This window comes from Bactrocera dorsalis, chromosome 4 (assembly GCF_023373825.1).
Source record: "Bactrocera dorsalis isolate Fly_Bdor chromosome 4, ASM2337382v1, whole genome shotgun sequence".
Taxonomy (NCBI): Eukaryota; Metazoa; Arthropoda; class Insecta; order Diptera; family Tephritidae; genus Bactrocera; species Bactrocera dorsalis.
In genome coordinates this window covers 33,799,777-33,827,437 of record NC_064306.1, presented here as the reverse complement: position 1 = coordinate 33,827,437, position 27,661 = coordinate 33,799,777, and the positions used below count along the sequence as shown (strand labels likewise).

Below are 27,661 nucleotides of genomic sequence, written 5' to 3'. Positions count from 1 at the left end.
TTTCACTGTATCCGTCGATTGCAGACGTATGTCTATTATAATCAATAGAATAATCACACTTTTTGTAAATGACAACAGATGTCAGTAAATGAATGAATTAGTTTAGGAATTGGAAAGGGTCCAAATTGGTTTAAATTGGCAGTAAAAAACGTAGTAAAATTGAGCGCAATACACCCTGAAGGGACAATATGAAATCAGAACATCAACAGCTGCACATTCACGGCATAACTTTCATTCATAAAAGGCGTGAGGCTTTCCTTGAACTTGCGCTGCGGTGCAGTGTGCTTAAATTGTCCATATTTCAGCTTGAACAGCAGCGTCGATGCATCAAATAATGTTTCAATTCCAAAAGTGTAATATGTTTCAAAACCACACCGTTGCGCACTGAGTTGTATTGAAAAGCACTTGTGTGCCACTTACGTTCCACAAGAGCGCAACTGTTGCGAGAGCGCGAGCAAAATTACAGCCAACTTATGCTCTCGGTTGAGCATAGCTGCGAGCTGACGCATGCGCACGCAACACCTGAAGCGCACCTACACTCGCGCGCTCACGTACTTCGCTCTCACAGTGCGTATTGTCCTTTTAACCGTTAGAGACAAAAGCAATTACTGTCACAATTTTGTCATTTCCACAGCCGTGTGCTTGATACGCAGGCAAATTGTGGCGGGTGGATTTCGCTACACGAACGCAGTAGGAGGTGTGTATGCCAGGCAAGCTGCTAGCCGTGCAACGCTCGTGTTTGGCTTCGTTCCACAGTCGTGAGTCGCTTATTCGGCGCGGCAGCGTAGACAAGTAGGAAAGTATTGGCCGAGTTTTTGTAAGGATGCTACTAATGCTATGCGCTCGGTTAGTTTCGTTAAGGATACCAACGGTAGTGGTAACGGTGAATTCGTACGTACGCGTTTTCAACGCAAAAATCGCTCGTTTTGCTAACAAGTGAACGATACCATTTTATAATCTGCGATTGTTTAAGGTAGTGACCGTTATGTGAAATTTGTTTAATAATGAAAGCAATAAATACGAATAAAAAGCAAATAATTTTTGCTGACAAGTGCTTAAAAGTTTCCTTAAACAATCCAACCGTGGATAGTGCATTGCATAATCAGCATTTGCATATAATAAAAAACAGCAAAAAAATAAATTAAGTCAACCTACAAATCAAGTACAGCTTTAAAAGGTGTGTGCATTAGAAAATTAGAAAATCAGGCTGCCACTTGCTTGCTGCTTGCTGCCAGTTGGCTGGCATTTCAACATCGCGAAACGAAAGCGTGTCGATTGAGTCGGTGAAAAGTCAAAGTCGCCGTTGTTATTATTGTTTTTGCTGTCGAAAAGTGCAGTGTGTCGGTGTGTCACAGTATAGCGTTGCGTCGGCGGCATCCGCATACATACTTATGTATACACGTTCGCACGAAGAGGCTTAATTTAAGACGAAAGTCGGTCAGTTGGAAGTCTCGGTCGCGGTGCTGAAGTCGCAAGTGTTCGCAAACGAAATTGCTACAGCCTCAGTCGTGTCGTGCTGCCACTTTAGCAAGCTGGCAGCGAACGCACTAAAGCAGTGCGTGTAAAGCATACCTGACCCCGGTTAATGTCAAACGGTTTATCGGTGTGTTTGTGCATGGACTTACGTTCGACAATAACTGCAGTAACAATTGGGCGAACGGATTGCCCAGCTGTGGGTTAAACTTGAGTGCTATGAGTATGTTTAAACAAAAAAATTTAAAATGCTGAAAATGCTGAAAATAACGGTGAAGGTTATGAATATAGCTGCTTAAGCTTAATTTTGATTTTAAAAATTTAAAGCAAGTATAACTTTAGGCGTGCAGTGTTAGTTAGAGACGAAACGTTGATAAAGCTAATTACCAAGCATAATTTTAGGCTCAGAGGTGTAACATTGATATGGCCAAATACTGAAAATAAAATAAAATTTAAATGCACTATAAACCGAATTTGAGAATTGCTAAAAAGTTTCGCCAAAATATGTTGCGCCTAAAAGCACACAATGATTGTCAGACAATTCCAAAGCATAAAGTACAAACTTATTAAACATGAATAAACTAAAATATTATGAAAACCGAAATGAAATGCGGTCATAACATTAATTTTTACTACATGCCAGCATACATTCAGGCGTAACAACACAACTGTTGCTAGCAGCAAACAAGTTCAATTGATAAACAACAATTAAAATTTGGCAGCATATAAAATTAATGAGCTTATCGAATAAATAAATTGTTTTTTTTTTCAAAGCGTAACATGCGACACATGCGGTTGCTAGGCAAAGCATACATTTGAGCGCAAAGAAAAATGTTAAAGTAATTGCGGCTTAATGTTTGTGTTAAAAAAGACAATTGTGTAAAGGTATTTCAGTAACAAAATAAAAAAATAATACACGATAACAAAACAATAACGACTTACTTAATAAACCGCCTAAAGGTATGCTAAAGTTATGCGCCGCGTTAACCTAACAGCCTTGAGTTTTTTACATAAACGCGCAATACACACGAATGAGCTAAGCGACAACTACAAAACATTAAAGTTAAACTTTGCACATATATTACTCATAAGTCTAGCCTACTTTTCGGCACTTTGGCACTTTGAAAACACCAAAAGCGTAAGCATTTGTCAAATGTCGGCACAACTACTGCGTAATTGAAGTATTTACTCGTATTTACTTTTTCATATCAAGTTAACAAGTTTGTGTCAAGTATTTGCGCCTTAAATTATGCCAGCTTTACTTTCACTTTGAGTGCTCTACAAACTTTGACCTAGGCAGCAAATCTGTGCTTCTACTAAAAATAAAAAAAAAAAGAAATAAATAAATCTGTAGCCGCAGCAACAAAACCGAAATATTTGTGTGTAAAAACGAAAAAAAGCAACAGAAATTGAAAGCACGAAAAACGTAACATACTTTCAGGCGCTGCGAGACATGCAAAGTGCAAAGAAAAATTCTAAAGCTTGAGTGCTGGTTTTGAGTGGCAACAAATTACCATTTCACATTCCATATTAGATACCTTTTCCGTGCGCAGGCAGCGTATGGCAAAACTTTGCGTCTAAAAGTTAAGTTAAGTGAGTTGTGAATGTGTTAGAAAGTCGGTCAGAAGCAAACAAAAAACCAAAAAAAATCAAAAAAAAAAAAACGAAAACACAAAATCACAAAGTCAGTTTCGCATTTGGCGAGTGCGTTTGTCACGTCTGTAGACGTGGAAAAAGGTACTAAAGCACAAAAAAAAAGAAATACAAAAAAGAAAAGTGAAAATAAAATTGAAAAGTTGCTGCGAGTAAAAGTGGTTTTGCGCATATTTCCGTTGCATACTTGTTGGCGCGTAACCGAAACTTTCGTGCATAGCAAACCTTTTGCCAGCAGTTTGTAACTGATATGTCATGTCGGCTGTCGACTAACTAACAGCGGCGCTCACCGTCTAGCTGACTTGCAGTCAAGCGAAAAGTCAACTTCTCACAACAGCGAGGTGCTGGGGCGTATGCGTAACCCACAACGTGTGCGCGTTTGCTGAACGTGTTGGTATGTGTGTGTAGTGTGCTTGTGGGCGCTTGAAGTAATTCATTTTACTTAAATGTAATCAAATTGAACATTGTAAAATTTGTAAAGTGTTCATAGGCACGCATGTAAATTTTTCAATTCGTGCGTGAAATTTTATTGTGGCAACAAATTGTGAGAAAATTGCGAGGTGCGTAGATTTTTATGACCCCTTAGATAACACGTAAAAATCAAGCGAGTGTCGGTTGTTGATGTTAGATGCCCTAAAGTATACAATTTATATGCAAAAAGTGAAGCAGTCGAGCCTGCGTACGACTTTTGGACTTTTGCTTTACGCCTAACACCGTTTGTGTGACTGATTATTGTCGCGTACGTACAGCACACACACGTGTAGGACATCATCTGGCGACTGTAAATAAGGATTTCATATTCGTAGCTCGTAAAATTTGCAAGGTTACGCGAATTTATTTCCTCAACGGATTTGGGGCCCCCAGCAGCAATGCGACAAAATTGCATGCACATGACCGGCAATTGTGGCATTGAATTTGTGTGCGAATAAAATATACGACGAACAAATTTAGCAGGTAAGTTAGTGCTGTACTTTTTATATATGAAAAAAAAATTTATTTCAAAAAAAATTTTATCACATGAAAAATATTTTTTTACCTTCGTGTAGCAAAAAAGTCGCAGTCATGTCCTTAAACGCATGAATTCCCACGAATTCCGCTCAAGTGTGTGTTTACTGCTGTCAAATAAGTCTCAACCCTAAGTCAGCGCGCCAGCTGTAAATATTTTTTAGTTGCCGCGAAATTGAAAGAAAGCGCCCTCATACATCCCCCCATCCACAATTGGGCTTACTTTCGCTTGCTCAGAAACAAAATAAAAAAAAATCGCCTGCACACTTTATGTGTCATAACCTTTTTGATGGTCATTCAAGTTTTACACCTTCAGCTTCGTGTCGCTTTAGCGTGTATTTTATTGCCATCAAATTTCATGCTCATGCTGTACATCAGCACTCGAAACCACTTATTTTTTGTTTTTGTTTACTACCTTGTATTCGGTTTTTGTTTTACTTTGCTTGTACTTTTACTATGCCATTGTCGTTCGTTATCAATTTTGCTGTTATGTTTTACGCACAACAAATATTTTTTATTTGCTCATTTGTATGTTTCTTTGTTTCTTGAACTGACAACATTTATTTAAGTAAAATTTATTTTAAATTAATTTTTACTCATAAAATATTTATTACATAGAAAGACGTCTGTTGGAATTTTAGAAAAACTTCAGACTTTCTTTGTACTTTTGTATGGGAACTATCTCTGTGACTTGAAAATCATACATTTCTGATGAATCATTTCCCACAACGTAATTCTAAAGATTATCTACTATCTATTATAATTTTCTTTTTTGCGATAGAACAGCTTTATATTTCTACCTCGAAAAAACTTTCATGTTTTCTGGGAATGCGAATTGGGTAGTTTCAGGTGTGCTTAAGAATAAGTTAGGTTAAATGAAGAGTTCGATTGTGCCACAAGCGTCGACACGATTCTCAATTGTACAGCTTAAAATGATGGTCTGCTGTGATACCAAGAGCTTGATCATTAGCAGCATAAACACGTTAATAGTTCAGCAAAGCTTCTTCAGTTTACCGCAAATTTGTTGTGGCGGCTTATATAAGTTTCGGTTATCTTTCCTTGTTTGCCGAAGATCTTACTGCCAAGATGTTTCAACCTCAGTTTTTCAAAAGCCGTACAATGAAAGTGGAAGTGTCTGGATATTGCTACCCCATCTTCTTCAATACATACATCTTCGAGAATTTGCGTTCGTCTAAAATGTTTGTCTTGTCTGCATGAATGTCTATTAGGCAGTGTCCTGTAAGATCTTCTACGATTGTGGCATGATAAAATTTGCTAAGAGCAAGTGATTAAGTGGATCTCTTGCATTCTACTCTGAGCCTGGACGATTTTGCAGTCAAACAAGATCTGATCTTCAACTAATGCCTGCTAAACACATGCGTGGTCCACAGGTTAAGTTCTGCTAAAGAGGACATCATTACCTGCACGTTTTCACACCAGGTTAAATAGAATAAAGAGACCGCCTTATGCGAGCTTATCACTTTTCGGTCGGAGAAATTGTTGTACCATTTAGTGAGAGAAGATTAAATTGGCAAATTTTTTGACCGCTTTTCGCGTTCTATGGCTATAACGTTCGTCGGCCTGTTTCCATGATTGCACTGAATGTTAAAGGAAACATCCCTGATACCATAATATGATAAATGCCGTATACCTCCAATTACCCCAAAATGCGCTGTATTCAAGAACGATTGTATCACTAAAAAACCTTTTGAATATAAATGTTGTATTTGCGTCACTTCTAATATCAAATAATATAAAGAAAATGTACGATGAAATTCATTAATATAGAACATGATCATCTCTAAATCCACTTGACATCTTAGCTCTTGCGAAATTTATAGTATTATAATCTGTCATTCATAAAATGTTCTAAGTATTATATACATACACATATATACATACGCGTTGATCTTTTGAAATAGGCATATATTTGTAACTTTGGTTTAGTTGTTTAGTGGTTACAGCAGATATTGGTAATCCAAGGCGTATGAGTAACTTATTGTAAATGGAAGAGTTTTGAAAATATTGTTATTGTTCTTATTATATTAATCTTTTATTTTATGTGATCATTTCATAAGGTTGGAGGTTCAACACTAGAAAGTCAAAGCCTCTTTGTCTTGTTGATTGATGTTCGAAAGTCTTTATATTGGATATATGTATGGGGCTAGGAGGAGTGTTGACCATTTTGTTTTGATTATTTTAAGCAAAATCTTCCATTGTAATTATGAAAAAAGGTCTTCCGGATGTCATAAACATTGACTGATATTTTCGAAAAATCCCTGCCAGGGACCTTTTATTCGCTATCTGGTTTTAGCCAATTGCGATGAGAGATGCTAAACCATAAACAATTAAAAAATATATACAAATACTTAGCATGATAAGCTGAGACGATTTAACCATGTCCGTAACCTCTATAGCATATAGTTGCTTTACAAACTAACGATATAAATCAAGTACTTGCAAACAAGCTTAAGTTGCTTTTTGTTGGACAGTTATTACGCTTCAAGTAGTTTTAAACGTAACCTTTGAATGGAAAGTTGTGTGACGATGGAATAGAGAAAACAAGTTGCAGCAAAGTTGTGTGATTTACTCTTTCTCTTGAAGACATATTGAGGGAGTTTATAGGTATGTTCTATTTTTGCTTGCACTGCTAGCAAAAATTTAAAAAAAAAAGTCTTGAGCAGCTGGAGACTCATACTATTTCCATTAAGCTGCCAGAAATTACTGTTGAGTTCTTTGGCAACGATTCAATTGATAATTAACTTTATTAGAACTAATTTGTAAAAATTTTTTCAACGGCGTAATTTTTTGAGTGATTTTCTCATTGCAATTTTTTGGATTTTTCGGTCAGTTGTGGAAAAGAATTAGTAAAAATTTTGCCAAATTATATACATAAATATTATTTTAAGGGGTAACATAGGATTCCTCTGGTAATAAACAGCCTTTTCGTTATATAAAAAATGTAATATTTTATTAGAATTTTATGTTGCTACCAAAATACATTCTTAACAAAGAAATACTGAAAATTTTGGAAAAATTAATTTAAACTCGGCCATTGCCACGCCTTTCCGGTGACAACTCGGAAAAAAGATGCGCCCATATTGGCAGCATAACTTCTTACAGGATCATCTAAAGTGAAAAAATAGATTTTAGTTAAAACCTTATCTTAGAACTTGGAAAAAAAGCTGAAATTTTGATTTTTGACAGACATTTTTAGAAAAAAATTGAAGTTTTAGTTAAAATTTCGCGAGATTTTTTTCACATGTTATAGTTTTAGTCGAAAAAAAAAAATTCTTGAAGTCTTTAAAAACTGTATCTCAAAGACCTGTGTAAAATTTCATGAAGATTGGTTAAGTAGTTGTTGAGGAATCTTGCCAATGGACTTCAAAACACACATTTTGGAGAAAAAAGCTTTTAAAGGCATCGCACTAAGTCTAGCTAGCTTCGTTTTCAAGACTGCATCTCCGAAATTATTAATCGGATAAACTTGAAAATTTAAGACAATATTCTAGAGGTGTTGTAGAATTTAATAAAATAATAAAAATATTCGAGGTTTTAAGACTCGTCAACCCATGTAACCCTTTAAGTCAGTATAAGAAAGAAAGAGGAACTTGACAAGGAAGTTGAAAAGCCACTGAAGAGTTTCAAAATTCGAAAAATATTAACAAATATTTTTTAAATTGGAAATTACTGTTATTGGTACCATTGTTTTTTTGAACATATGAATCTATTCTTGTATTTTTGATAAATGTAATACTCTATATACATATTTTTAAATTTCACAGTTTAACTATTACAACGTGTTAAACTTCTAAAATCACTCCGAAGAAAAATTTTTATTATCTTAAAAGCAGACTCATTACAAATATTTCACAATGTGGTTTGTCGTTGATCGCAATTTTGGAGCAAAAATGATAAAAATTAAATAAACAAAAAATGTAACAATGCATTCCAATTAAAACGTTTGATTTCTGAAGAAAACATTTTCAAATCACTATGTGTTTGCTATTATTTATTAGAAACACTAAACAAATAAAATATTTTAATTACAAGCATCGACGCCTAAATGCATGCTATGTATTATGTTGAGTTGCCACAATTATGTGTAATTTCTTTTACAAAAAATGTCAATAACAACAAGAAAATAAGATAAAGCATGCTATTTGTAGTTGTTTTCACGAAATATCATTTAATAACTCGAATTGACTTTTAAAGCGCTTATATCGTTATTTGCAGCAATAAATTCTTTATTTGCTATACATTTGTATATTTGATAGATTTAACTTTTAACGAAGCATATCTGCTGTCAGCTTAACAAATATATGTATTTATATTTAGTATATGAACTGCTTTATTGCTATTTACCATTATTTTCCGTAGATGACTTTTAATTTATGCCATTTTCTTGGTGAAAATAAGAAATAAAATCTTGCTGCCAGCCGCTTTATTGACAAATACAAAATTTTAATACACAATATCAGCTATACATATATGCTAGCATTGTGTGTTTACATGGCTTCCTTGCAGACTTGCGTAGAAGTGCATTTTTTGCTGGCAGCTCGACAGTTTCTCAAAATTTACATAAGTAAACAATGCTGTTTATTTACTTGCAGCAGCTGGAAAAGCATTTTTATTGCAGACTTTGAAAGGGTTTTTAAAATGTCAGACTTGCAAGGTATATTTGCTCGGAAATATACAAATATTTATTTATTTGCAAAAAGTATTAAAATATTTGTGTGTTCAGTTGAATAGTGAACTATTAGGATATATTTTGTGCTAAAAGATGTACAATAATTTCTCATTCGTAGCTTGTTTCGATGTTTTCAATTTTTAGTGTTGTTGTTGAAGGCAATAAAATGAAATACATGTTGTCCAATAAATTTCAAGTCAAGCTTTAGCTCTTTAAAATTTCTTATTAAATTTTTTGATTGTGTTTTCTGACATTTATGTGAACGTCTTTGTAGTAAAAGCTGCAAATCTTCGAAACTCTTTCAAACACTAAAATTTTGCGATTAAAATTTTTTTGATTCTGTATCTGAATCATAGTCAATATATGTAGATGGCGGTAAACAATACTCGTATGAGGCATTATATAGAAATTTATCATATTTTATTTTTTAAGTTTGCAATATTTCTCGTTACACCAAACGGTAAAATGATCAAAACTATAAATTGAAAATAAGGCATCTCTTTTATTTACCAATTTCTTTCCTAATTATTCTTTTCTGGAGTATATAGCCATATGCCATGTGCCATGTGATCTTACCGTCGGGTAATCGCTCAGTATCGACCTTTTCTATATTAATTTTGTTCGCACGCAACTTCTAGATTTCTTGCAGTTCTAGTACGACGATATCTTTGAAATGTAGTTTTGGAGTCTTGCTCGAGTATCCATCGCTATTTTCTGCACTTTATTTTCTTTATTGTCGGTTCTTCTTACTTTTCTTTAAATTATAGTAATATATAGTATAGTACTTGATTATATTTGTGTATCAAAATATTCTACGGATGATGTCTCTGAATGATGAAGTTTAAGATCAGCCGTGTTAACGGTGGTGTTAACACATCCTGAGAATGTTCTTAGCTTTAGGTTTTTGAGGAATTGCGAGCTTGTCCACACCGATTTCAGCCATTTAAACACCGCTTATTTTCTATCATCTTACATCTTACATACGCATCTTCCATCAGTTTTTATAAAAATGTCGAAAAACTCAATTTCATTATTGTATTGTGTCTCCTGGTGCGATTGATTTTCAATATGTTTAATTTTGATTATCTCAGCTCTAGCAGTGCGTGCCAGTTTGATTAGGTTATTGAACTTTTCTCGCAAGTCGAAGGTTTTGTATCATAGTAGGCTACTTACATCTGTGAAACCCAAATCCTCGAGTTTCAATGATATTCCATACACTTCCTGTTTTCTTATGTGGAGTGGTGATGCTCATGACATAATCTAGAACGATAGAGTAGAGAAGATGATAGAAAGGGCAGCCATACTGTGATGTTTCCGATATGGAACACTATTTCGAGTTCTTGCGCATAACTTTTGTTATGAATATTATGGAATAATCAAAGAATATTGAAACAAAATATTACAGTGTGCTTTATGAAACAATAGAAATAATTGTATCAGTGAATTGTAACATGTTGCTGTCGAATTTGCCACTGTTTTTGAAAAGGCCATATTCAACCACAAAGCATCTTAAATTAGTATTCTTAGAAAAGAAAATATAATAGCATTTAAGAGCAAGAAAGCTAATAGATGGAAAGAATATTTACAAAATAAATCTCAGATTCTTTTTTTTTTTGTTTTTTTTTTTACAGAATTACACCTTTGCTAGGCGAAACAAACACGAAAGTTTTTGACTACTCATCAGCCCATGTTATAAACAAGTTAAACAAGTCATTTTAAATACATATTTTTGTTAAAGAGTTTATTCAGTGTTTACTTTATGTTAAGCTTTATTAAGTGGGATAATCTTTCTTTCAAATTTATTGACAAATATAGTTTAAGCAGTGAATACGGCAATTTTTGACTCATATTTGCACGCTATTGAAGAAGGTAAAATTTATGGTTGTTGTTTGTAGTTTCTGAAAATGCTGTGGAACCATGTACTAATATCAATTCAGCTTTATAATATTTTAAATTTTAATAGAGTCAGTTAAAATCCAGCGGATATATTAGTTACGGAATTAGTAAACTTTTTAAGCCATTATTTTAACTGGGAAGTATTTGATCTGAACTACAATTACAAAGTTGTAAACTATTTTTGGTACACTTTTTACAGTGTCTGGCATGATTGTGTGATTTTGACAGCTCATGTTTGCTTAGAGATTTGTGTTAATTTTGTCGGTGTGTTCAGTAAGGTTTACTATTTTATAATGTCACATATCGCCCTGGTACAACCTTTGAAAATTGTTCAAGTTTGATACAAAGTTCACGTTCATCGAAAAACTCATAAACTCACGCTTCCCGACAAAATATTTTATCACACGTGCCATTTCTGTTTTAATGGCTACGTCAGCAAACAAAATTGTCGCTTTTGTGGTAAGTCAAATACTCGTATCCCCAAATATTGACTCTTTGCTGCAGCTTGGGGTGCAACATCGGGCCTTATTGTTTTTTTTTTTATTGAAAAGAAATAGGAAATTCCGTTATCATCAATAGCAGCCGTTATAATATAATGCAGACGGACGCGGAGGATCGCTATTTCCAACAAAACATTATATCCAAAGTTAGGTGACTCGTTATCATGTGATTTAACCTTTAGCTTATTTTTTGTGGCGTATGTTAAATCAAAGGCTTATGTCAATTAACCAGCATCGTTCGAGGAGCTGGAACACACATTAAGTGTACTATAGCTGGAATTCTAGCAGAAATGTTTCATCGGGTCCTCGGAAATGAGCGTAATGGAAATATGAAAGCGGGGTCGTAGTGACCATTTGGCTGACAACTTGTTCAAATCAGAAATCACATAAAATTATCTGCATAATAAAAAAGGTAACCCATTTTGACCAAATTTGGGTTTTTATTTCATTTTAATTATTATCATTATTGTTGGTAGACCCTTTACTTCAGGAAGAAATAAAACCAAAAACTAAATTCACAAAAATCTTCTTCTTTATATTTTTAAAATACACAAAATTTGAAAATTAAAGTAATCCCAGTATTTGTTGAAGAAAACTATAATTAGTCTTGACCAGTTATTATATCAATGGTTTTAAAATTTTGTGGGTATATTTATACATATTTTAAGAATACACATCAATTTTCGAAGAAGAATTTTTAATTTACATTTTAGTATTCGATATTTTACTGCCAAATGAGTGCTTTTCTTTATTTTCTACTTATGAGCCATCATTCTTTATTAAGCAATACATTTACCTTTCAGAGCAACATATAAAGGAATAATAATAATAATTAAAATTTTTGTTGTAAAAACAAAAAACAGTACAAAAACCATAATAAATAAATCAAAACTTGCTTGCGACAAACTCTTGCATTTGCGATTTAGTGGCATTCACTTCTCTAATTACTCACCAAACTTTGCAATTAATATGAGAAGTTTCTTTTCTGTGGTACTTTTATGGCTTGCGGATTTCACTGTTGATTTCGCAAAGTTTACGCTGTGCTCTGATTTACTTTGTTGCCCATATCGGTGCGGCATACTATTCGCTTTCGTTCGCAGTCATTCATATGATTTATGCAAATATAAAAACAAAGCCAGTGACCAGTCAGAAATGAAACGAAAAAGGTACTGAAAACGGAAATAAAGCAAGGAAACAAAAAAAAAAATATATGCGTTTGCAATATTTTTGGCGTTTTTCTCAACATTTTCTGCCCAGCATATTTTTTCCGCTCCAACTTCACTTAGTTGTAGCGTGGTAGTGACCCGCTAGCAGTGGCTTTGCTTAAGTTGCGATGGAAATATTGTTTCGTTTGTTTTTACGATTTTTTTTTTTGTTTTTGTTATTCAACCAAATTTGAAATGGACTAACTCACTTAACTTTCTCTGCCGACAAACTGTAAACGCCTACATTTCAGGCCCGCGCCCACCAAATTTGAATGGCACTCCCCGCATATGTATTGAAACTGGAGCTACTTTGGCGAAGCACCGCTGTTGTGGTAAAAAAAACGGCATACGTTGCCGCTAAGCTACGCACAATTGTTTTATTTTTCGCTTAAGCCCGCTTCCTTCCGTCCGCTTGCCGACCCACCCACCCAATTGAGTATTCAACTGCTGCCACAGCCAGTCTGCCTCATTCGCAATTCATTTCCTGTATGAAAAGCCGCAATCAAGTGGTGGCTTAAGTGCCACTGCCGCCACAGCCGTCGCGGTATTTTATAGCCATAGTTGCCGCTGTTGTTGTTTTTATTTTTGCTGCTCGTCAAACTCTGTGACAGCTTAACAAATGCTTAATAATTAATTAAGAAATGCGCTTGGTTGCGGCGAAAAAAAAATCAAAATAAACGCAATTTTTATATTATTTTATATTGTGGGGCATTGTTGACCAGCTTTTAAAGCCCACAACTTACGCCGTTTCGCGTTCGAAAATCTTTTATGCTGCCAGTTCGACACGCAGCTGACTTTCTGCCGTTTCTTTGTCTTCGTCTTTTGTGTCGTTTATATGCGAATTTGGTGGGATTTTAAGGAGATTTCTTTTAATAAAACTTTATGGCAGTTGCTAATTGTTAATTTTTTATCAAATATTTGAAAAAGTTTTAAGTTTTTGCACATTAATTTTTTTATTGGGGTAGTAGAGGCAGAAGTCAAATAATTATAGGATGGATTGTTTCAATTGCTTCCGCTACACTTTGTGATCTTCTTGAAAAATACGAGGTTTGACAATTAAGTAATGAGACTGATTTTATTACCGCGCTTGTGGTAAACCTGTGATCTTGATATATTGTCAAAAAAGTCTTGCGGTATTTTCGCTAGTTGGCGCTGAAAGCTTGTAGTTCTAGTTTATTCGTCGCATCGGGTCATGCTATACCTTTTTGGAAAGCTCATTCAGGCGCTAACACGTGTTTGATTGATTGTCGTTTCTTTTAAGTCGTTCGTGAGTTATATCGTCGCAAACATGGAGCAAAATAAAGATGAAATACGGCATATTTTGTACTACTACGATAAAGGCAAAAATGCATCTCAAGCCAATAAAATATGTGCAGTTTATGGACCGATACAGTTTCCATTTCCACCGCACAACGATGGTTTCAACGTTTTCTTTTTGGTGTAGAGGTGGTCGAAGATGTCCACGCTCCGGAAGGCCTGTCGTCGAAAATTGTGATAAAATGCCGTAGCATCGGTCAAGAGCAGGGCATGAGTCATCAAAAATTCATTTCAATTTCAATAAAAAAAAATTCAATAAAAATACCGCAAGACTTTTTTGACAACCCAATATGTACCATCGCTCGAGCTTGAGTAGACGTGTGTTTGGGATCGCCGTGTTGCAACAGCCGCCTTATTCCCCCGACATGTCACCCTGTGACTTTTTTTTGTTTCCTAAAACAAAATCGGTGGTCAAAGGAACCCATTTTGAGTCGATTACAGACATCCAGGCGGCCGTGACGAGGGTACTCGCGGACATCCCAGTCGAAGCGTTCCAGAAATGTTACGAAGCATGGAAAACGCGCTGGAATCGCTGTATAGCTGCCCAAGGGGACTACTTTGGAGGGGATGGCAGAGTTGTAGAATAATTTTCAAATATACGGTTTTTATGGAATCAGTCTCATTACTTAATTGTCATACCTCGTACACAGTTATTGCTATGGATATTGATTGAACGCAAGACATTTGAGATCAGGCTCAAATCTAGTAGCTACAATGCCTTGACGACGAAATATTGAGAAAGGGTTTAGGCTTGCATCCATACGAAATTGTTCTCACTCAAGACCTGAAGTCAGTGAACTACCGTAAACGTCGTGGATTCATTGATTTTGCCTTACAACAACTTGAAAACTATAATGATTTTTTAGGAAGATTATCGTCTCTAATGAGGCTCATTTTCATCTAATTGTTTCGGCAAATAAACAAAATTGCCGATTTTGGTGCGAAGAAAATCCACTAATTATTCATAAACAACCATTACGATCATCTTAATTAATAATTTGTTGAGATTTTTGGTCTAGAAGAATCATCGGTCAGTATCTTCAGTTCGAAATGAAGCTGCTAGTGGCACGGTTACTGACAGTAGGTTGTCATATAGATAGAATGACAACCTACTTTTTTTTAGCCGAAACTGGAAGAAGCTGATATTGAGAACATCTGGTTCCAACAAGATGAGGATAAGTGCCAGATAGTACATACAACAACCAACTTATTGCGAAAAAAGTGTGGAGATTCGATTAATTTAAAAAATTGCCACATTGAGGGGTGATTTAACATCTCTGGACTGCTTCTTGTGGGATTATTTGAAGTCATTGATCTTTAGTATTAAGCGAGACTGTCTTCCATGTTTAGAAGTCATTACTGAATGTGTTCTTCACGACATACGACTAGATTTGTTGGAAAAAGTACCCAAAAATTGTGTTTATCGAATTCTTTCTTGTAAGAGAAGTCGGCTATTTGAATGATGTTGTATTCAGAACTTAGTTGTATCAAATGTACTTCACACTAAATAAGAAACATTTGAATTCCCTTAATAATTAGTGTGTTTGTTTTTATGAAAAGAAATTATATTACTCTTATTGGAAAGTCTTGAAAAACCATGATTTTTAATGTATTAAAGAATTTTTCATATTTTTTTTATTCCAATAATATTATAAATAGTGTTAGTTATGCGAACCCTGTAACTTTTTACTACAGGTAGGCCCAGAAAAAATCTATTTTACAGCTGTATTGCATGGACATTTTTTATCTGCTTAAAAATTTCTGTATTTGTAACCATAAACCTTTCCAGTTGGCCATTTGAAATATGGTTTGGCTAATTAATAAATTGGCAATGTGCTTGCTTTCAAACATTTTTTTATTCGCTGTCAATATGAGGACTCACTGCCAGTTTGTTACACCTCTTTTTTGTACAAAAAGACTTGGAAAATTCAGATTTGAAATAAGAAACTTCGCAAATATCTTAAAATGTATAAATAAATGCAAACATAAACGATTCCCGTGGTTTATCAATGCTAAGATACTCCAGCAGCCATTTAGTCATTTGAGTGAATTACGTATACGCCTCGTACCACAAAAAAGCATACAGCAATGTGTACAGTGATTCGCTTACGTTTGAATTTCATACACATTTACATACATACACTCATATTTACATACGTAATGCATCCCTTACATGACTGCTGTTAGCCGCCGTTTACTTTTAGACCACTAAATAGCCATGGTGGGCTTGCGGCGGCGGCGGCACCTGTTGTTGGCTCCAAGCTTTGTGTGGCACGGCACACCTTTGAAAGCACATAAGTGTGCGCGTAATTGTTTGTTAATGTGCCATATGCAACACCACACTTACCAAACCGCACACACACACAATCAAAGATCATTGTGTGCGCAATAAAGCCAATAAAAGCAAATATAATAATTCAATTGAAGCGCATTTCAATATACTCGCCGTATTTACCAATAATTTCGGGCTATAAAATATATATGTATTTATGTGCTGACTTTGTGGCCAAAAGCCTATTTCGAACCCCCTAATTTCGAATTACAATTCCTTTGGTTGATACTCCCGCCAGGCTAGTAAAATTTAAGCGATTTTCTTATTGCCATTTAACGGTAATGATTATTACCTTTGTGTGTCTGTGTGTATTATGCTAACAGCATTTGTTATGCTCTTAAGGAAAGCCTGTTAGCTCTGTAAGCTATTTGCTTAAGCGCTAAATTACTATATAATTTGATTATAAGCCTTCCATATTTACATTATGCCTCTGTATATACACAAACATAAATATATATGTAATGCACATATCTGTATCGCATTTCGTTTAGGAAATTAATACATTTGTCAAGTAATATATATTGCCATTTATTCGTAACAAATTACTCTGTATTAAGCAATGCGATACCCGCAGTTATTAGTCAGCAATCAAGTTGTCTGCTCAGTTATCCATATTAAAAGGTAATTAGCCATACATATGTCTAATATTTGAGTTTATAACAAATGCCATACTTGTATAACAAAATCATTTATTTAACGAGAATTCAGTGAATACTTTTGTTTAATGGCACCTTGAAATTGACTTGGTTTATTGTGCAAATAAATGCCTGACTTTATATGTACTCAGTATCTGTATGACAACAATTTGTAAATAAAGTTATGTGGTAAAGGGTATTCGAGTGGAAAATAAATTGCTTTTAATACTAGTCATTAAAATATCGTTTCATTTTAGTAGTTTTGAAAAATATTTATGTGTAATTTTAAACATCTTGACTGATGAGAAATACATTTTCTTAGAAAGCATAAATCGTATTAATTAGCACCTAATATTTTAATAAATCTTGTTGCTCTGATACATGTTATTATTTTAGTCAATAGTAGCTTAAAACAACGCAAAAGTGGCAATATATTGTAATTTTAAAGTAATTCCAAAGATAATTAGATTTTTAGTAGTATTAATATTGAGAAGCAAACTTATGCAAATAATTTGAGGTACTTAATAGTTACCACTACTTCTCTATGTAAAAGAAAGCAAAAAAAATGAGACTTAAAAAATTGTTGCAATAATGAGCATGTTACCGTCTGTTTTCCATACACAATAGTTCAATTAAGCTTTATATTTGGTTGTATGATCATGATGTGGTATATGATTATGATGTTTTGCTGTAAGGCCTGAATCGAAGCAGAATTGTCTCCATAGACATTATACTTTACATATCCCCACAGGAAGAATTATAATGGTGTGATATTAAACGATATTGGTGGCGAATCCGCCGTCATAATTTGGGCTTATCTGATTCGCTATCCTATATTTGGTTGTCAACCACCCACCCTCGCATTCCTAAAATGAAAATAAATATTTCTTTGGTAATTTTTAATAATATTAAGGCAAACGAAAGAAGGAAATTGTAAAATACAAATTTAAGTATTAAAGTCATAACGAATACACACAGAAAATCTTGCATTTCTTGAAAAAACTTGGCACAATGTGGTGCCAATGTTGGCAGTACAAAGCGAAGCAGCCAAAAAACGTTGCCAAATGCTGGTAAACAACTGGTGGGCAATGTTTGGCTTAAAAACTTATGTAAGGTTTATTGCGTCCAGTTCCAGGCCTTACGATTTTTTTTTTGTTAAAGAAAAATATTTTTATAAATCATGTGATCGAGCTTTCGAGCTTTCGAACTTTCGAGCTTTCGAAATTTAAATTTTTCACATTTTCGACAATGAAGATAGGAAGGAAACCGAATTTAAACACTTTAATGTTTTGAAAGAATTTAAGAACCTTATTTCTCCCTTAAGGGGAAGTTGGTTGATTAAGGGGTTACATGGGTTTCGTCGGGTAAAAAACAGCACTTTTTCAACAATTTTTTTCTCATATAAATATTTTATTAGAATTTTATATTGTTCACACTGTTAGCAAAGAAGTTCTGAAATTTTTGGAAAAACTCGGATAATCTAAAGTGAACTTGAAAGAAAGGATAAAAACTGAAAATTGGATTTGTGACAGACATTTTTGCAAAAAAAATAAATTTCAGTGAAAATTTCCAGCCATTTTTTTTTTCAAAAGTTGTAATCGAAAGTACTCTTAATCTTTTGTCCAACGACCTGAAACTTGAAGACAATATTATAGAGGCAGTTTCTTTTTTCGTTGGTAACTCGTAAACTCATGTAACCCCTTAAGAGAAAACGTTTAACGCAGTACAAATAAAATTTATAAAAATGTAAAATGTGGCTCAGTTTACAAATTGAAGACTTTAACGTCATTAAATTTATGTGCGCGTCATTTGTCCTATTTGGCATACATATATATTTTTATTTACGAGTATATCGCTTTCATTTTGTATCCACCTCAAACCTGCACGGCTAGCAGCTGTTGCCAGTCTCTAAAAAATAATTGTGCTTACCAAAGTGTGTACTAAACTTTTTATTTCATTAATTTGCCTGCGGATTTCATGTCAGCTTCTTGCTAATTAAATTACATGATGACAGTGAATGTATGCATACATGCGACAGTATGTGCGCAAGTCAATAAAAGTGAAAGTCTGTGTTTGCATTTAGCCACGTCTGACCATGTGCTATTGAAGGCATATCTATTTTATATCTGCTAGTATATACTCTTTATATTACATGCACGGCACATGCATACACATATGAGCAAATTAACATTACGATGCCTAGACAGATATTTGCGAGACAGTAAAGGCTATCAACCTTGAGGAGGAAATTTTATTTTAGTATTGTCTGCTTTCTTTAGTATTGTCTGCAAGCTAAAGCTAACATATGAAGAAATTTGGTTATAGAACAAATGAGGGCAGATTAAAGAATATGTTGGAAAAAAAGATTATCGATACTTTAGGGTATTAGGGTAGACCGAAAACTAACATTTAGAACTGAAATCTTAAAAAATCATAGTACGGAGAAGAATATATCACTGCAAATCAGAATTTTTTACGTAATTTTCAAAGTTTTAAGTGAGCATTAAAGTTTTACACATAAATCACATGACAATCTGTTTTCATTTAATTAAATTTTCAACCATTTATGGTAAACTTTTTTAATTTGCGGATTCTTTTAGAAAATAAAACATCCAGAAAAAATCTACTTCGGTATACCACTGTGAGCAAAAAATAGTAATTTAATTTACAGTTATTTTTTGTCTATTAAAATTCTTGTATATTTAAAAGCTTTGAAAAGCTATTACTTACTCTACATACATCAAAAATGCTCCATACCATGCCCTTGCTCCTTATTTCTATGTATGTATATATCGACAATCTGAGCGACAGCCAGCAATGTCAGATTTTGTAAATCTATTAAAACTTTTGGCCACAACAATCTGTTGTATTTGGTCTCGTCATGGCTGCTATTTTGTGGCACAACAACATAAGCGTAAGGCAGGTAGGCTACTCGGCGAGAGGAAATTGCAGTAAACGGAGTAATTGAAATTGATTTGATGCAAAGGAAATAGGCTAGATGAAGTGCAGCCAGTATGATATTGCATATACTTACACACATGTCTGCATAAGCAACTGTAATTTATCTACACATCTGGCGCTTGTGCACAAGCGGTGTCATTAGTAGTACTAAGTTATACCCAAACTAGCAAACATGCCAATTTGACTGCGCAAGTATGTTGTTTGGCTAATTTTCAACTGTTGTGCTAAATTATATTGAGTGGACAGCGGCTTTGTCAAAGTAGTCGCAGCAAGTATTTGTTCTGCGCTTACATTGCAATTGCATGCAGTCAGTTGGGTTACTCATACGACATGGCGTACAGTGGGAGAGCATAATGTAATTTTATGGAAGAAGTTTAAAAATAGTTATCTTAGGTTATTATATCTTTTTGTGTATACTTTGTTAATATATTTTCTATAAAATAAAGCACATCTTTCATACGAATCTAACCTCAAAATTACAAAAGAAAATTGTTAAAATGACTCATCGATGAATTTTTGGTTCCAAAATTTTATCATATTTATTTATATAATATTGAATTTATTGATGTAATAATATCAGGTATACATTTGAACTGGTTGGTCTCCTTTCCAAGGCTATTTTCTACTTTTCCTTGGGCTGTTTTTTACGTGGCGGGTCCCAAACCTAGCGCACAATCCTGGGGAGTGAAGTTTTGCCTTCTCACTTTAGCTCGTCTTCAAACGGATGTTTCTTGGCTACCTAGAGGATACTTAGTCTAACACCGGAAGTCATGAGCTGCTTGAGCCATATGTAGAAAAATAATTTCTGGCCACTCCCAAGTGAATGGCGCTCAACGAACTTTCCTCACTTGCGTGAAATTCTACTCATGATTCCATCCTCCACTTTTTTATCAGCTGTGAGTAAATTGCAAGCAATAAAACATCATTTGAATGGACGCAATGGAAAACAGACGAACATTTCTGCACAATTTGGTTCAGAAAGAGAGAGAAAAATCTCTGAACATCTTTCTTTATGAACATAAAGGTGCAAGAGGTTTTAGAAAACAAGTTTTGCTCTCGAAAGTTCTTAACTTAAACTTCTTAAATTTTATATTTTGCCTTATAAATTCTATCAATTTCATACAAATTTGAATAAAAATGGTTGATTCTAGAACAGTTTATAACTAAAATAAATTTCTGCTGACTTTTGCTATAAAACGTTTCCATAATATTACACTTTTGAATGATTTCCTTACAACATTAATTTAGAAATGATTGAAAATAGAATTCGTGGTAGCACATTTGCGTTTGTATATTTGCAGTTTGAGCTTGAAAACTTTTACATACTATATAACCTATAGCATTGGGCTGAAAAAAATCTTTTCATACAAAACTTTGTTAAACCGAATTCTGTTTTTTTCGCTGTCTTGTCCTTGCTGTTATATTGAACTCTATGTTCATTTAACGAGCATACAAATAGTAAATACATGACCAACCAACAAAATCGGTTGTGACCGTCATGTAACTGCAGAACTACTTGTCTGTCCGTTACAATTTGTTTGTAGTTTTTGCAACCACTTCTAATGCCTTTGGGGCGCAAAAGTTAAGAACAGTTGTCATGCTACATGCTCAAGTGCATGGCAGTCGCATGCAGACAAAGATAAGTAAGGCAAATAGCAAATGGCAATCAGAAATTTATTTTTCTAAAGAATTTTATGGGGAAAATGAAATTTGTTTGAATATAAATTAAAAAGGAAGAAGTAAAAATATTTTATAAATTCTACTGAATTTTTTGGGATTTTTTTTTTTTTGAAAAATGGAAAATAATGTAACTTTTCATAATTTTACAGGTGAAGGAAAAACGGTATCATAGAAATCTCTCATTTCGAAAACAAGAATTTGAGTTTTGGTTATAAAGTGGTTATACATTGGTTATATATTAGTTATATATTGGTTATATACTGGTTATATCTAACAGCGGTGCTGAAAATTTTATGCTACATATATGTAATATATTGTAGTGAGTCGAAAGAAATAAAAAACTAAATTTCGATTTTTTTGTGATACATTGTTTTGCAGTTTAGGTCTGTAAGCAGTCTGAAGCACTTGCCGATTTCAGTAGGAAAAAAATACAATGTCTTATTATTATTATTTTTATTTCAAAAATCTATTAGTTATTGTTTATATTTTGATTATAAAATGCAGTCTACTATTTGCTAAGATACACATCTGACATACAAATACCTGTCACACCCATCAAAATATTTTCCATGCCGCCTTAAGGCAGCACAAGCAAAAGAAAGAAGTAAAATGCAAATGCAAAAAGATAAAAAATAAAAAATACATATTTACATAACAAAACATACAACAAATGTCGGTCATGTGTCTCCGTTGATGTGCACATATCGTTTTATGTACTTTTCATTCATTTATGAAGCAACACTTGGCGCTTATATTTGTCTGTAGGCATGTGTAAATGTGTTGCCAAAACAAATAACGGCAACAGGCAAACACTTATTTCGGCACATATGCATACAGCATGTAAATGTACACATGTTAATATGTGACGCCGAATTTATGTATTGCATGTCAAGCTATGCTCACACGGCACTGTATTGGCATGTTGCTCATACGGCGTGGTGTCCATATCAGTTTGTCATGGCATTGCTTGTTTATATTGCTTGTAGCACCGCTATTTCATTTGTTTATGCGTGCTACACAATTATATGGCGAAAAAGCAGTTAAATGAAAAGTCGTGAAAATATACAACAACAGTAAAGGCGCGCATATACTAACATATTGTGTTTGTTTGGAGAAGATTTCTGTGTTTTTTTTTTTTTTTGTGAAGCAAACCTTTTGTTGTCATTTTATGTCAATTTGATTGCTCGCCTCCTTTTTTGATTGTTCGTTTGTCTTATCTAACATTCCAAATGTTGGAAAATTAATGTTTTTATGCATAAAAATATTGAAAGGAAAGTGTCACTATTTTTTATCAATTGACCGGTTGTGAAATCTCTCCTATTTGTCACATGCTTTATTATTTATTATCGCTTGATAGAAGGAGTAGTTAAAAGAGTTCGTAGTTGTTGTTGTTTTTTACTTAAAACTTATTATGAAGTTTTTTTTTTATTTAGATTTTGTGCATTGTATGTAATAAAGTAAAGGTTATAAAAATACTACTATACTATAAAACATATTGTGAACAAGGTTTCTGTAGTATTTGAATTACCTTTTTTCTCTTTTAGTTGTGGGACATAATAATTTAAATTAGAAAAATACGTTCCTTGAATTTCATTAAGATAACTCACATATTTACGGATATAAGCGTTAAAAAGTCATTATTAGGTATACACTGCTGGCCATTAGGTCAAAGGAATCTTGCTCCAAGCACGTTTAATAGTTGCAGTTAAAGTTTTCTTATCTACGTATTGCGTTCCTCCTTCGTAGAACGAAGGGTATACCTTCTGTGTTAGCCAGCCCAAACATTTTCGTTTTACATTCAGATCTGTAGAATGTGGCGGCCAGGCCATGACATTAACGTTTTGACTCGAAATAAAAGATTTTACTGATCGAGCGTTATGAATAAGAGTATTGTCTTGTTGAAAAAGCAAAGGAATTTGTCCAAGCAGATCACTTCCGCATCATCTAATCGATAAAAATGAAGTTAATTATTCCATAAAACGTGATGGCACCCCACACTATGACTCCACCTTCTCGGCTGTGGTGGCGACTTAAATATAACATATCTTTACGGAAATCGTCGTAGTAATGTTGAAAGCCACCAGGGCAATCTAAATTAGAACGTTTTTCATCGGTAAAGATAATTGAACGCCAGTCATTAAGTCTAGTGTCAAATTGAAAAGTTCACGTCATATATATGGGGTCCATATAGTTATTAGGTACCTGGGGACTTGAACAGTTCTGGCGAATGGGTTTATCAGACGATTTCACAAAATTTTACTCGGTCGTAAGGCAAGGAAAAAAAAATTTAAGAAAATCCCAAACAAACGAAAAAGTCCGACAAAAATGTAAGAAAGTATAGTGTTAAGGTTTGCGTGGCCACGGGTGTAAGTAACTAAGATCCAGTACTCATTAATAAAATGTATACCATCTTACCAGTTGAATCAGAGTTAGTCAAACTTTATCTTTAAAAATATTGTTTTTCTGATACATAATATACCATTTTTTTGTATAATATAAACATCCACATATATATTAAGGTATGTATGTATATACACATAGCAGCAATATTAATTCAATGCTAAAATGTATATTGATGATTGAATGCTTTGTCAATTTAAGATAGAAAAAATGTTTGCGCACATAAATCTCGCTGCTTTTTCAATGTAATACATATACTTATACGTTTTTTTTTATAGCCAGAGCATAAAGAAATTTCTTTTTATAGCAAAAATTTCATTTCATTTAATGCATATAACAAAAAACTTAAAAAAATCTGCACGATATTCGGAAGCCATCAATCAAACGCCTGTAAATACCGAAAATACACGCAAACATGCAACCACACCCCACAACAATAACAACAACTACCGTTGTAATAAAATAAATATACAGTAAATAAATAATTCGTTGGATAAAAACAAAGAGGAAAAAGTGGCAAAGAACAGAGTTGGCAAAATATTTACTTTTTATATGGCGATGATAAAAAGCGTAGCATAAACATATACAGTTATATTTCTTATATAAGCATAAGTTGGTGAATGCACAAAAAGTGCGCATGGCAATGGCAGTTATGTAAAAGTGCAACAAATTTATTGAAAAAGTTTGAATGATATCATAAAATATGGCAATTGATGAAATCAACGAAAATTATAGTCACAAATTATACCAAAATCTATACGCGTATGTGTGTGCGCGTGCCTATGGCATAGGGTCGAAAAACCCAAATGACTTTGTCCGCTCGAGCATAGATTGCACAGTTCTTGTTATTTGAGTTAACGCCTATAACTTTGTCATATTTATTGCAGCTTTTTCAGCGCTTAAGTTTTTACCTATAACATACACATATACATACATATATAAATAAATAGGTATTATTTTATAGCATGAAATAGGATTTATATACATCATAAAGAGCTAGCATGCTAACTGCGCACTTTAATGTGGGTAATAAAAATTCATTAGTTGCGTGCAAAGGGTAAATATGTACTTACCAAGCATAATAGCAAAAAAGCTCGTAAAGTATTCTGGTTGCGCTTGAAAGTGAACACATTTGTATTCATATGCAAATCAAAAATTTTATTTTTATTGTTAATCTTGCATATTCCTGTTTACACTTGCTGTGAGCTTCCAATCCGATAAGTGTTTTCAGGCTTATCAGCTTTTCGAATTTTATTTGCTGTTTTTGGCAAATTTAAGTTTTTTTAATTATTCATAAAAATTACTATTTAAAGCGAATTAAAAAACAAAATTATTACTTGTTTGTATTGTGAACTTTTATTGTTATGCTGATGAGGTATATAATCGCAATAATAATAATGTATCACACTTTGTTTTTATTAAAATGGTAAAGAGTTTGCCTTTTACTTTTGCGGAATAATATTTAGGAATATTAAAATAATTCTGACTTGTTATTAGATCGTATACCTTTTTATGTTGAAATGACAAAATTTACTGAAGAGAGATGTCAAAAGGGCGAAAATCTATGATGGCGTCTCTTATCCCTATCAATCTACTTTTGTAGAGTCCCAGTTGAAAAATCCTATATATATTTTTAGAAAATAATTTATGGAAGATTTGAAAAGCGCAGCCCGATGGTATACTCGTATTTAAAGTCGATTGAAGATATAATATGTGTTTGATTGAAAAAGTACAATAGCTTAATATTTTTCTACCCAATCTATAACTTTTTTATATGTTTTGAGAAAACAAGGCCCATCTAACACTAAGCTTAACACAAAGAATATTAAATTCTAGCGAAATTTTCTTCAAGGACGCGTGCTATTTTTCCACAAGGGGAGATTTTAATAGCCAAACAAAGCTTTTTCTGTAACTTGATACCAATTTCCATTCGTTGGCTCATTTTTCAAACTCGAAACTTAAATGCCAGCGGGAGTGACATTTTGATTGTTGCGCATGTCATTTTTCTTTAAGTCTACAAAGTTGAAAAAAAAATATTTAATATAATATATAATAATAATATAATATTAAAAAAAAAATATTGTTATTTTTCAATGCATCTTCACGTTATTTCAAGTTCTAATCAGTCGATTTACTCGTTTTTGAAATTTCTCTCGTTAATTTGTTAGTTCGTTAAACATATCTCTATTTTGTGCACTGACAAAAACTGAAAAAGATTGTTGAAGTAAAATAGTAAAAAAAAATAGAAAAATCAATTTTTTTTGAGAAGCAAAAATTTTATAAAAAAAATTTTCAAGAAAACACTTGCTTTATTTTTAAAATGGCTACAAGGGTGAATTAAAAACAGTGGCGAGAATAAATTTGCCTTTTTTGAATTTTTAACTTTTTTTATTTGGTACATTCTTAGAATATGAGTACAAAATGTTAAAAACATGGATAGTAAAAATATATACATAAAAAAAAAACTGGAAGTTTGATATACGTTCATTAAGTAAAAGTGGCTAAGAGTAATATTGAAAAAAGACATAATGTTAGTTGCTATCTTGTGAGCATGCTCTGAATAATTTATTTCTAATAAATATTTTAAAAAATGCAAAAAATTTAAAAAAAAAATTTAGAAAACCAATTTTATTTTTTAATTTTATAAAAAAAATTCAAATGAAAATACATCAGAGTTTGCTGATTTTTCTGTAAAAAATCAGATGTAGATGAGAGTCTTCACCAGTTCGGTATTTATAGACTGGAAAAGTTACTGCCTTAAAGGCTGCATTTTGATAACATAACATAGTAAGGGCAAAATAAAGTTTTGCACCAAATTTGGTTAAAATTGGTTAAGAAGTTCATGAAGTCTAGGCTTTTCCATACCAACTTGTGTGTAAAATTAAATGCTTCTAAGGCATTTTTCCAAACGAAAGGGGTAACGTCTGCTAAATTATTCGATTGTTTCCTTAATAGTAAAGAACTTTAGATTCCAGTGGAGGACATCGTTTCTCGCATAGAAAGAAGCCTCCAGTATGGTGCGCAGAACTTTATTTTGAAAAGTTTGAATATCTTTTAAATTTGAATTCGCTACACTACCCCAGATTCGAATGCCTTACATCCAGATCCGCCTAAGTATAACCTTAGAAATTAGCAATTTATTCTTCAGACTGCGGCGGGATCTTGGTCTAAGGAATCAGTATAGCTGCGCCAATTTTTATTTGAGCTGAGTTTTCTTTATTTTTGCATGATCTTTCAAATGCGCCTCTTATCAATTGTAATCCACAAGTATTTTGCGCACGAGTTTGTGGGTAACAAGTGATCAAATAAAGCTACTTGAGGGGAATTTTTGTGCTTGAGGGTATGTACTACTTGTACGGACTTTTATGTATAGATACCAATGCTACCTTTGGAGAGTCACTGTTCTAGAGCATTTAGTTGTATCTGCAGTTTTGTGGAAGCAGTATTAAGAATACCACCTGATGCTAGCAGTCCAGTATCATCAGCATAGGTTGCCGCCATTGTAGAGTCAGAGTTGATCACTGGAAGATCTGCTGTATAAAGAATGTTGAGCACAGGGGCGAGTACACTACCTTGGGGTTTAAGAATTAAAAAAAACCTCAGCACATTTGCATTGCGATGGAAATGACAAAGTCTGAGCATTCCGCTAAAAAGCTTTGAAAATCACCCTGATTGTCTTTCGGTTAAACGCTTTAAGTGCAAACTCAATAATTTTGTCATAAACCTGGTGATCTTGTGTTTATCAAATGTTTTGATCCTCTTGCATTCGCGATAGAAGTGCAGAGGAGACTGCGATAATTTGTACCAAATAACGATTTATATATCTTAATTTAGAGCCTAGTTATAGCCTTTTATATTCTGGAAGATAACATTCGAAACGAAACCCATAAAATAAATCTAAAACTTGAATTCAA

The 27,661-nt window shown here is 33.4% G+C and overlaps 1 protein-coding gene across 5 annotated transcripts in view; it reads left to right on the top strand.

The window, feature by feature from the left end:
- The first annotated feature begins 678 nt into the window (after positions 1-678).
- The window catches only part of LOC105227269 (zwei Ig domain protein zig-8), a 446,139-nt gene continuing 419,156 nt past the window's right edge, over positions 679-27,661 (top strand). For 4 of the 5 annotated variants that reach the window (XM_049456151.1, XM_049456149.1, XM_049456147.1 and 1 more), the window contains exon 1: positions 682-4,080. The gene's annotated coding sequence lies outside the window, so the exon portion shown is untranslated. Of the gene's footprint in view, positions 4,081-27,661 lie in introns of all 5 variants that reach the window. The other variant, XM_049456152.1, reaches the window with a different exon arrangement.